Source organism: Passer montanus, unplaced genomic scaffold, assembly GCF_014805655.1.
Source record: "Passer montanus isolate IOZ18808 unplaced genomic scaffold, ASM1480565v1 scaffold74, whole genome shotgun sequence".
NCBI classification, from domain to species: Eukaryota; Metazoa; Chordata; class Aves; order Passeriformes; family Passeridae; genus Passer; species Passer montanus.
The window spans coordinates 1,208,625-1,220,682 of NW_024372592.1; positions in this window are offsets into that span (position 1 = coordinate 1,208,625).

The window sequence follows — 12,058 nt, forward strand, 5'->3', positions numbered from 1 at the left end:
GGAAACCCTATGTCTAGATATTTATTTATTTTTGTCTGTCTTGTTGATTGTGCTAGATGTTGAGTCAGTTTTTCCATTGCTACAGTTTCCCCACACTTCATTAAATTTGGTTCAATTCGCAATGCATTTGAAAAAGTTTGTTTCATATATTCACACTACCAAACGTACTGGGAATGTTTGGCTACACACATGCTAAAGCATGAGCATAATTTCCTACAATCTTTGACCTAGGCCAGGAAGATCACCATTCATTTTCAGAGGTTAATCTATTTACATACAATTTATAACATATTGATTTTATTCCATTATTTCTCTTTTGTTCCACTTCCTTAAATTTTATTTTCTTCTTTACTGGATTTCATCTCATCAACTTGCCAGCATGTGATAATTACACTTGCTTAGTAATATATTGCAGTAGATGTCAAAAGAAAATTTTTAAAATGTTTATCTGTGTTACAGACAACAATCTAGAGTTTGGGAAGTGTAGGGTATAAGGAAGAATGAAGGACTTGCTTTGCTGTCCTCATTTTTGCATTTCCATACAGAGGGCCCAGATAACAGTCTACTAAAGCAAAATTCTGCTTTATGAGCACACACAGTCCAAAGACTTTAATCTCAGAGTATCTATACGTTTTACAATGGAAAATAGAGATGTTGGTGTTTGAAGAGGCTTCTCCACTCTTACAACAGTAGAGCTGAAGATAGAGCCCAGTTCTTCAAAAAGCTGGCCCAGGGATCTTCTAAGGGTTGATCATGTGCACACCAATAGAAAGGAAGATGTTCAGTCCATATTTGAATTTATAAATGGTGTCTTGAAAGGAAATGGCAGCAAAACAGATGTACCAGCACAAATCTCTGGATGTCTCATTTGTTTCATTTTTAAAAAATGTAATAAAGAAATGTTTATTCTCATATATATATATATATATGCACACACAAACATGTATGCATATATCTGTTTCTTTCCAGCTAAAGTGATAAACATGCATCTTCTCTTTTTCTTGTTTCAATACATTTACTGATTCTGCTTCATTGATTTTAACTGGTTCTTTTCACATTTCCATTTCCATTATTGCTTTTCAGAGAAAGAGGCTGGTAGGTGACAAATGTGGAAACATTCTGTAAATGAACTACATAATCTGCAAATAAATTGTGGTTTCTTCAGAAACAGTAAATGAATCATCTATAAAGATGTACAAGAGTGTTCCTATTTTCATAACATATATGTTTTATAAACTCATAAATGCAGCAGACGAGCAAGTCAGAATGGAGTTGCAACATTTTGCTAAATTATTTTACCACTATTTTTTTTTCCTTTTCATTATAGGAATAAAAACTTACAGTGACTATTATCCTTATAAAAGAACCCCTTTCTCTCCTGTCCTTTTTTCCCCCTCTGTACAAATTCTAACTATTTTTTTTCTTCTGAGGCTTCTTCCAGGCTGTCAATATGTTTTCCCCAAAAGTACACAGCAAGTGGCAAAATGCATTAAGTTATTACTTTCCTCAATGGCTTAAATTCCCAAACACTGAACTTTTAAGAGTTTCATGTCCTTTGGGTTATGCAAAGCTTGGTCTCTATCAGAATAAGAGACAAGCTAATAGCACTGTGTTTACCTACTTCTATATCTTAGATTAATCACCCAAAGAGCCCAAATGATAGGCAGCTCTAAACATTACTAAAAGCTACTGGTTGGCACCATTTGTTTTGATTGAGGGCCCCAGAAGGAAATGGAGATTTGTTTTTGTAATTTGTTTAAAAATACACCAGAATCGGTTCAACATTTTTCAATCACTGATGATTCATGAAGCTGTATTATTTAATTCATTATAGAGGTAAGCTGTTTTTACAAAGAGCCCTTCAGTGTCATGGGAGCAATGGTCAGAACAGTCCTGAAGGTGACATTTTATCCAAGTTTCCAGAATAGCATAGGATGTGTCTAGAAAATGTATTGGTGGTGATAATTTTATATGTAATCACATACACATACACAAAGTGAATATAATTTCCTATGTGTGAGAGGACACACACAATCATACAAAAATCTTCTTTCATATTGAGTTTAAGGAGATCAGTGCTGTGTGAAGCTGTACTGAACTTTCTGCTTGGTCCCAGAGTCATCTCTGTGTGTTCAAGTGATGAAAACATTGGCACATCCTGCCTGAATATGATCATTAAGGTCCAATAAAAGTAAAAGTGATTGAGAGCTGTAGATTTAGGATGTAAAAATAAAAAATAAAGAAAAAAAACATTTCAGGCCCTGCTCCACTGAGTCCAACAGTTCACCCAGGGCAGATGAAACCCTTCTGAAGCTAAAGAGTGTCCTGTGTTTGGGTGGGGTATGTGATTGCAAATGTGCCTCTAGTCTTTTTTTTGCATGCATAGGCTCTCATTTCAGGCCACTGAGTCCAACAGTTCACCCAGGGCAGATGAAACCCTTCTGAAGCTAAAGAGTGTCCTGTGTTTGGGTGGGGTATGTGATTGCAAATGTGCCTCTAGTCTTTTTTTTGCATGCATAGGCTCTACATACTTGATCAGTAGTGGGTTTTGGGGGACCCTGGGATATGTCATTTTCATTTTGGAAATCAGAGGGAGATTGTGAGTCTAGTGAAGGGAGCAACAAAACCATCACAGGGAAGTCTTATGTGTCACCCAGCATAACTTGATTTTTTTCTTCCTTTCTACAACATAAAAAAAGGTTCTTTCCATTCTGGATAGGCCTGACCAGGTAAAATATTACTTTTATCACTAGTGGGTCAGAAATTTCAGAAGGTTATTCACTAATGAATTACAGGTTTTGCAGCATCTATATTTGAGTCCCTTTCAATTAATTATGTATACATAAAGATATATATATATATATGAGTGTGAGATACAGATATATATATACATACACACACAGAGAAACACTGTTTCACCATATGTTTAAGTTTGAACATATAAAGAGCAATTGCTTACTCAGCTAGTGTTTGAAAGTATTAACTGGAATTTCCATTTTGATCTTATTCAGGATTTAACCACCTGTACATGCACAAGCATAGAGACCACCTATGAAGCTCACACAGTGAGAATTTTTAATGGAGATCACTCATATTTTTAGTTAAATTATGGTATGTGTCATTCCTGCTAGAAACAGGTGCATTTATACTATCTGTAATCAAATGACTATCCCCACATTCATCCAAAGAATGCCTCTGAGAAACAACATGCTTCTTACGAAACCCAAATAAATGATTTCTAAGAAAAGAGATACAAGAGAGCAGATCTTCCCCCATGGCTGATCACACTCCCCAGCTGATGTTGCTGATAAATTGGCTGATAAAACCTGGAGGGACTTTCACGGGGGAACATGACTTTTAAAGCAGCTTTATAAGACTCAAACCTCCTTACATTGCAGATCTGCTGATCCCCGTTGTCTAACTGTGGTTACATGTGCTGACTCCAGTTTCAAAAATAATTTCTTAATCACTTTTGGCTCATCTTGGGTTTTCACATAGCAAAGCTGATGCAGCTGTGGAAGGATGGACCAGATTCCATTCTCCCTCACAGCTCATCAACATCAACGTTAATTAAGTTCTAGGTTTGGGGCCAGGTTACACCCTGAGATACAAATGGCCTCCAGTCTGGGGCAAGGGCTCTTCCCTTCATCTGTGCTGTGCCTGGCGTGGTGTGGTTCATGGATCATGCCTGAGATTCCTGGGGATTGCTGCAGTGAAGATATTAAAAAGCAGTATTACATCCCTTAAATGAATGATGGTAACTCCTTCATACACAGCAGTAGGGTTGGGGTCAGCAGGCCAAATTTGTGCCTGTTTTGTACAGTGACCTGTGGTCCTGCTCTTCTGGAGAACATGGTGGAGCTTATTATGATTTTCTCCTTTCTTCATGCAGAGAAAAGCAGAGGGGTGCAGAGAGATGGCTCAAGTTCACATGTCACTCTGGGAGCAGGGAAACCCTGCCAGATGAGCACATTTTTTGACTGCAAACAAGCTAATTCTTCCCTTTAACGTATTCTGCCACAAACTACTTCCTTCTTCAGGAAATCAAACGAGCTGCTCCATTAAATCCTTCAGACCTGTGATACCTTTCAGGTTTTTGTTTAGCTCAAGCAGACAAGTCCTCATCCCAGCATAAACCTGGCTCTCCCCCTCTCTCTGCCTTTCCCTGCAGTGTTACTTGAGTCCTCATTTTCAAATGCCGTAATAGCACCGAATAACTATTTAGTTGAACACAATCACACAATTGTGTGACAAGACAAATGTAATGTAGAGCACAGGGGAAATGTGATCCTAAACTCAGGGCATCCATTCTGCACCAGAACAGTCGAGAGCTATGTAGTTTTTGAAAGCCAGTCTCCTCTTGACAATTACCTTCAATTAATGGTACACTGCACTAAGCAGAAAATAAAAACTATGCCATTAAATCCTTCAATGCAGGCTGGAAGGGTTCCAGGTTGGCTCTAAACTACCCTAAAGAGCCTGTGTTCATATTACATAGTTATAACTTTACAGGCCTAAAAGAATATGAATCAACAGTCATTTATGCTGTCCCCTGCACTTGACAAAGCTTATGTCTGAGAGTTCTAATCCTGATGTAGCTGTCTTATATGGAGGCTGTTTTGTGTCCAAAATATAGACCTGTCCACAAACATTGCCTTTGGTACTCTAAAGCCAAATAGCTGCTATACAAGTACTTCTTTCATTGGTATGTATTTCATAGAAATCTCCTGAAAGAGTGAAAGCAGACTTGTTTTTCCCAAAGTCTTTAGTATGAGCTTTATGTTGGAATCCATGCAGTTGAACACAGATCCTGTATTTATATGTTCTCTGCTGCACAGGCTTTGGCTGAGCTGTGCAAACAAGAGAATGATCAGCCAGGATTGCTGAGTATGAGGTGGCCCAGGATGCATCAAACTGCCTATCCCTGTCCCATCCCACAGTGGAGGAAAAGGTGGGATCGTTGGGAACTGTTGTTACCTCCAGGATGTTCCTCCCTGACCTATCTGGGGTGGCCTTTGGCAACGTGATGATTTTGATGTACAGAAAGGCCACAAAGATTGGCTGTCCAGGCTAGAGCTCATTCAAAAATTATGATGAAAATGCTGAGAGGTGAAAGACCACGCTCTGAAAAAAAGTAAAGCTTTGTGATGTTAATTGTCTCATTTGTTTTTAGGACTTCATGCCTCTGTGAACTGAAGTATTTTCTAAGTTGCAACTTGGCTAAAATTTTTTCTGTCAAAATGAGCTTGGATGTGAAAACTTGCTTACAATGAAGCAATATCTTTAAAGAGAAACACCTCATTTTAATATGAAAATGCATTTTCTTCAGTTTTCAGCCTAGACTGTTTGGCTTTCAAAGACAGATCTGCTTTGGGTTTGGTTCGCATTGTTAGTTTTTAATTAGACTTTTCAATGTATCAAACAAACATAAATATTTCCCTCTGATGTGTTTAGAAAAACTCTCAATACACCCTAATATCTTAAGAACCAAGCTGGGGAGGTTGTTCCTGTGTCTTGCTTGTTTTCAACCTAATTATGGAGGTAGCCTTTGCTCTCAGAGATGCCTACAGGTGCTCAGTGCCATCCATCACCACAGGCCTCAGCAGCAGAGAAACTGGAGCAGTCTTTGGACTAGCAGGAATAAACAGCTGGGAAATACCAGAATTTGTGATTTCACTTGACCATTTCTCATATGGGACCAAAAATTCCTGCAGGTTCTCCCAGTGAGCAGTGTTAAATGTTCATAACAGGTTATTGTAATATTCAAATTTTTAAATATAATTACTAGTAAGGTCCTAATGCAGGTTTTTACTTTTTCTTTAGTTTACAGTGGCAATTTATCTTTTTGCTTTTTAGCCATCCATACAGTGACTTTTTCCTTTTGCTCTTCTGCCTCTGACACCCCAATCAGTTCTTTTGGCAGCTCTGATGAGAGACCAATCATATTGTGTCTCTTTGGGATATTGCAAGACTTGACCAAAATCCCTTATTATTTTCAGATTTTTGGAACTTAACCCTTGAATTATGAAATACAACAATGAAAGCTTATCAATAATATCTAGGATGACAGTAGTTTAATTATATGGGGTGTCAGAGGTTAACTGCCTTGCTTCCTTAAAATTCTTCATGTAAACTTTCATTCAGATTAACCTTTAATTACTAATACAACTTGACTTGTCCCCAAAATGTCCACAGTGCTTACAGCTTTGCTTCTGAAACATGTGGTTATTCAGACCCAAAAAATAAAAAAAAAAAGCGCTCAATGCACAAGATGCCAAATTGAGATTAAACCCACTAAGGTCTACAAAGCCTGCTGCAAAAATGATAACTATCTTTGTCAAAATCCCAAGCAAAAACATGTACGTCAAGTGAGATTGTCGATAAAATATGAATATCGGGGTAGGACTAAGTTGTGGGTTAGTTTCAAAGAATTTATTTTCCTCTGAGATGCAAAATTTATCTCAAATCTTACAACCCGTTTCTGATCACTGCATTTATAAATTCTGATGACATGCGTAGTTTCCTTCTATGACAACACGTAACTACAAAAGACTTGTTTATTAAATGTATCTGTGCATTTGTCTGGTTCACTGAGTGTTTTGGGGTACTAATTTTTTAATTCTGCCATTCATTACATGCATGCCCACAAACCTACAGCTTTCTCATGCTCATTGTAAAAGATGAAAACCCAGCGATGGGACATCTGATTCCCAGAGAGAAATCATCTGCCACAGCATAATTTAAAGGTTTTGTCTAGGTGATATGATGGGGATTTCTGTGCTTCGCAGAGGTGTTCTGAGATGCAGCTAACCCTATTTTCCCAATGGATCCTCATGTTAATCTCAACACAAATTCTTCTCTGTTCCACACTGTAACTGTTTATCTGGGATGTGGTAAGGTTTAATTTAAGCATTTTTTTAGTGGTTTATTTGTTAGGTATTACTTGATAACTCAGAATTGTATGACACAAAATTCAGAAACAAGCATCAGTTTTTGCTTCATGGATAATGCAACTGGAGTCATTGTTTATTAAGCTCAGTGTTTATTTATGGGAAAAAATTATATTCCTACATCACAAAATGTCAAAAAACACCTGCTGATGACTAAAGGATTTTACCCTGCATGTAGCCTGGGCTGGAGAATTCATCCTGTAACTGTGTCAAAGGGAAATTTATTTCAGATCCTTTTACCTCTTGATTCACAGACTTTGAGCAACAAAGACTCTACAACATTAAGGGATTAACTGCACTTAGATGTGGTGAGTGGCACACTGCAGTCAGGGTTAAATAAACAGGGCAACTTTGGCTTTTAGGCATTTGCTTCTCTTCAGTGCCTATAAAAGGTACGGAAGGATCATCCTACTCAGGTGATGGAATGGAGCTGAAGGCACTGGATTCTTCTCCTGTGCTGAGAAAACATGGTGTAACACTACCAAATGTTTCCTTTATGTGTCCAGATGCCTCTCTGCAGAGTCATATTTTGACATCAACAGAATTCCCTTATCAGATTCCTTCCACATTCCCAATGATCAGCAGGAACCTTTCAATCTCAAAGCTCCTTCAGTTGCCAAGGCTCCCTTCCCTTCTCCTTGCCATTTCCCCATTTTTTAGAGCTTTGAATTCATTGTGATCCTTCTTCTCTCTGTTTCCTGGTCACACTGAATTGGTGTCCTCTATGTCTCATCAGCAGCAATAATTAATGAAATTGAGATATGTCTGATACTCAGACATGGGCAGTTGGATTCCCTCTTCTCTAAGAGTTGCTGTGATTTGTGTTTCACCACAGTTGCAGGTTCTCACTTTAGACAAGTGCACAGCTCTTCACCAAACTCATGCTGCATAATTAATCAGTGAGGGCACATGAATTAGGAAGTTGTGGAAATATGTCCTATGAACTTGCCTACCCATTGCAAGAATTCAATTTATTGTTCTTTTGACAGGTTTAGACCTCATTTAAATCATTCCACTCTTGACCTGTACATTTTATTTTTCTGAATAAAACCCAAATCAAGACTGAATACTAATCCCAATATTTGTCTTATGTGACAGAGAGGAAAGACAGCTGTAATTCAACTATTTTGATGAATCATCTATGAACTGTACAAGTGTTAACACATCCTGTCATTATGATTTCTACACTCCCACCTGCTTCTTTGCTTCACCCACCTGTTGCATCTTGCCTTCTAGATTGCAAGTTGTTTGGGGATGGCACGCTGTTTACTTTGTGTATGTTGTAAAATGCCTTAGTACGACCCAGTTTAAGCTTCTAGGCTCTTCTGCAAAAATAAAAGTTAAGAGTGTAATGAACATCAGAGATAAGCAGAGGCAATAGTAAGATACTGATTAGTTTTCGGATAGGGGCCTTTAAAGTGCATTTTATTTTTTAGTAATGAAATACTTAATGTGTGATAATGATCTTAGTGTAAAATCTGATTGGAAAGTAGACACCTGTTGTTTTTTCTGCAAAGTAGTTAAATGAGGTCAGCACTTTAAGCTTTCACCCCTCCCTTCCCTCCAGCCCAGAGTTGACCTCACCTTGGTTAACAACAGATAAAATTGCAATGCCTGGTCCCACCAGTGCTTTGTGGTGGAAAAATTAACCTGCGTTAGCTATTCACTGATAACAATGCTGGAGTGTTTCAAGAAAGGTAGTGAGGAAGGCTATCAGCTGTTTCCTTGCTCTGGTATTTCATGGACTTTACCACACACAATGACTTTGAAGATGAGCTCCTTTATGGTTGTCATTCCTGCCTATTGTCAGGAATTTGTAGCCCATTCCAAAGGTACCACCACAGTCATCTGCTGGGAGGTAAAGATCCTGGCATGAGGTGGATTCAAGCCCTTTCCCAAGAGGATATGGGCTCATCTGCCTGTTGCGCTGGTCCCCTCCACCATGTATCTGTTTGAACAAGAGCATTGTTGCCTGTTTGGCAATAAAGTATTTAGCAGACACCCATCATCCATCAAAGCATTATCATTAATAATCACAGTGAGACATTGGGCAGAATGGGAAATTAATCACAAGTGGCAGGTGAAGCACCTCAGTGCAAGAGGAGCTTTTCTGCATGCTGAGAAGGAGTGTTTTTCTTCTTGCCTTCCCAAAGGGAAATTGTGGGTTTAATTCACACTTGCAACATATCCCCCTTTTCTATACGGGTGTAAAGAGAATGGTACATGATCACCCTATTGCCAAATGGGGTAAACTTCAGAGCGACAGAGAGTGTCCTCACACAGTCCTACAACAGTGAAACAGGGCAGCTGTTTCTTGAAGAATTGGGAATTCAAATTTCCAGAGCTTGGCAGCAGGGCTTGAATAATTTCAGGACTCATTGTGACTGAAAAAGAAATGATCGTAATTATCACCCCTCTGCCTCCTGCATGGCCCCTGTCAACAGGTACCATGAGAACAGCAGTGATTAAAAAGGCAGGGTAATAACATTGATTTAGTCTGATTAATAAAGTAATAAAGCTGATTGAAACCTAAACAATTCGAATGAAAGTCCTTCTCAATATATCAACAAGTCGAACTTACGTCACCGATTATAAACTTTTTGTTACCCTCTCCCTGAAATGGAAAATGATTCATCCTTTCATTATGACAGTTCTGGTCTGAATATCATGCTGAGCTAATTGAAGTTTGCCTTTACGTTAGAAAAATCTACAAGGCACAGAGATAGTGTGTGTGCCTTTTAATAGCTGCTGTCCCAATGCTTTTTTTTTCTTTTTAACCAAAGCCTGTGTTACTCCTGTAACAGAGTGACATAAATTCACACAGAGTGAAACTAAATAAACGTATATTCACACAAGTCATGGAACATACATTTAACCAAGAAATGTCCAGCATAATTTGCAGCCCTCCAATGATAACTTTGTCACTGGTAAAATATCGATACAGGAATTTGTATTGCTCCAGATTTTAGCTCAGGAGAGTGTGGGGGTCTCTGGTAGGGTGCTTATGAGAATGACATCTGCAGCCCTATAAGTATGATGGAAGTGATGATGGCAAGCATGGAACTTTGAAGACCTGGTAGTCCTTTAGCACATTCTCAGTTGAAAAGAGCTGAGCAATATTCACTTGTCCCATTTCATATGAGATTACTTTTCCACAATAAAAACCATTTCAGCATTCCAGGCTCACATCTCTTTTTTCAAATGCAAGCCAAAAATGGAAGGCTGCTGTATTGCTTTTGAGGTGCCTTGTCTCTTGTAGAAGAATCAAACTGAAAGAGAATAGGTTTGGATTAGGATGAATTTTTTTCTTGTGAGGGTGGTGAGGCCCTGGCACAGGTTGCCCAGAGAAGCTGTGGCTGCTCCACTCCTGAAAGTGTCCAAGGCCAGGTTGGATGGGGCTCTGGAGTAACCTGAGATAGTGGAAGGTGTCCCTGCCCATGGCAGGGGGTTGGAACAAGAGGATCTTAAAGACCCATTCCAAACCAAACCATTCTGTGATTCTATGAATTTGTGATCTTGCTCTTCAGGATGTAGGACCCCTTTCTTTTTGCTGTCATCTTCTCAGATGACAATACTGTTTTAAAGCACAAGAACATAAGTCCAACATCCAGGAGCAGATCAAAATGGATCTTTCCCCAGAATCCTGTTTTAACAGTGAATGATAGAAGATTTTGAGGAAAAGAGATTAAGAATAATTAATGCTTTGATAATCAGTGATTTGCATCATGTCAGCTGAAACCATTTGGAGCATAATGCATGGTAACTTTGATAGTCTATTCTGCTAATTTGATTAATTTATCTCTTTTGCCTTTAAAACATCCTGCAGCAATAAATTCTATAGAAATAGAAAAAAAATAATGTTACAGAAACATACAATTCATAAACGTACAGTTCACAATCATCAGCAGCATATTGTTTTCCAGGACAGATTCTTATTTGCTCTCATACTTCCTTGAATCTTTTAGCCTCAGCTAACAACAGTGTTATCTTTCAATAACTGTAAGAAAGAGGGTACTGCAGCCACAAAGACCTACCTTGTTATCACTTCTAGGCCAAATTATATCTAATGATAGCCAGGGTGAAGTTTAACTTTTTAGAGCAATCACCATCCAGCCTAACAAACACTGAGACTCTTATCCTGAGCCTTCATGCTCATTGTCCCATGACAAGAGCATTTAAAGGACTGTTTGCTGTATCCTGGCCTACAGAAACCCAGTGTCCCTCTGGGTACCTCCCCTAAACCCTGGAGCAGAAACTGGATATTGCATGACCCTTCAGGAGAATGCTCTAGTAAACCTTGGGGTTGCATTTTGGGGTAAAATTCTAGAGACCACAGTTACAAACTGACTTCCCAGCAGAAATTCAGCCAAGTCTGACCGCGTACAAATCTGCTTCAACAGCTCCCTCTCTACTGAGACATATGGGCAATTTCTTAAGGAGTCCACCTCTCTTCCCCATAACGTTTGATAATTTACCACCAGAAGTTAGAGCAGACCTTGGTTTCCTTTAGAGAACATGATGCACATTAGAAAGAGACAAGTGGTTCCAGATCTTATGGGATGAGTGCTCATGAAATGTGTGCAATAATGCACTTTAAGTTATACTCAATGCTACTAATAATAACAGCAAGTAGTATCCAATCCTGGCACATATATATGAGATTCTGGTTTTTTTTTAAAACATCCAGTTATATTTCATGGACACAGAATTTGGGGCTCATAAAAACACTAAAAAATTAGGTACATTCCTTAACAGGGGTAGGATAACCCTTGGGGTTGCTGAAACTGGGAAAAGTGCCTGTTGAAATATAAAATGGCTTTAAGTCATTTGGGAATATACTGTTGAAAAAGAAAATCAAAGAGTAGGGAAGGGGAAATGTACTGTCATTTTCTGTTAAGAAGCTCATTTTTCGCCTTCTTTTAAAACCATTCAAAATTACTTCTGGCACAATTTAATAATCTATATCAGTTTCCCAAGAGTTAAGATAGCAAATGATATTATGGCAAAAATGTCTTAAATAAAATAAACCCCAGTAAAACCCAAAATGTTGCTTTATCATCAGATTCTTGAATAATTCAAGAGCTGTAGCATCCACTTTTAAATTTTAC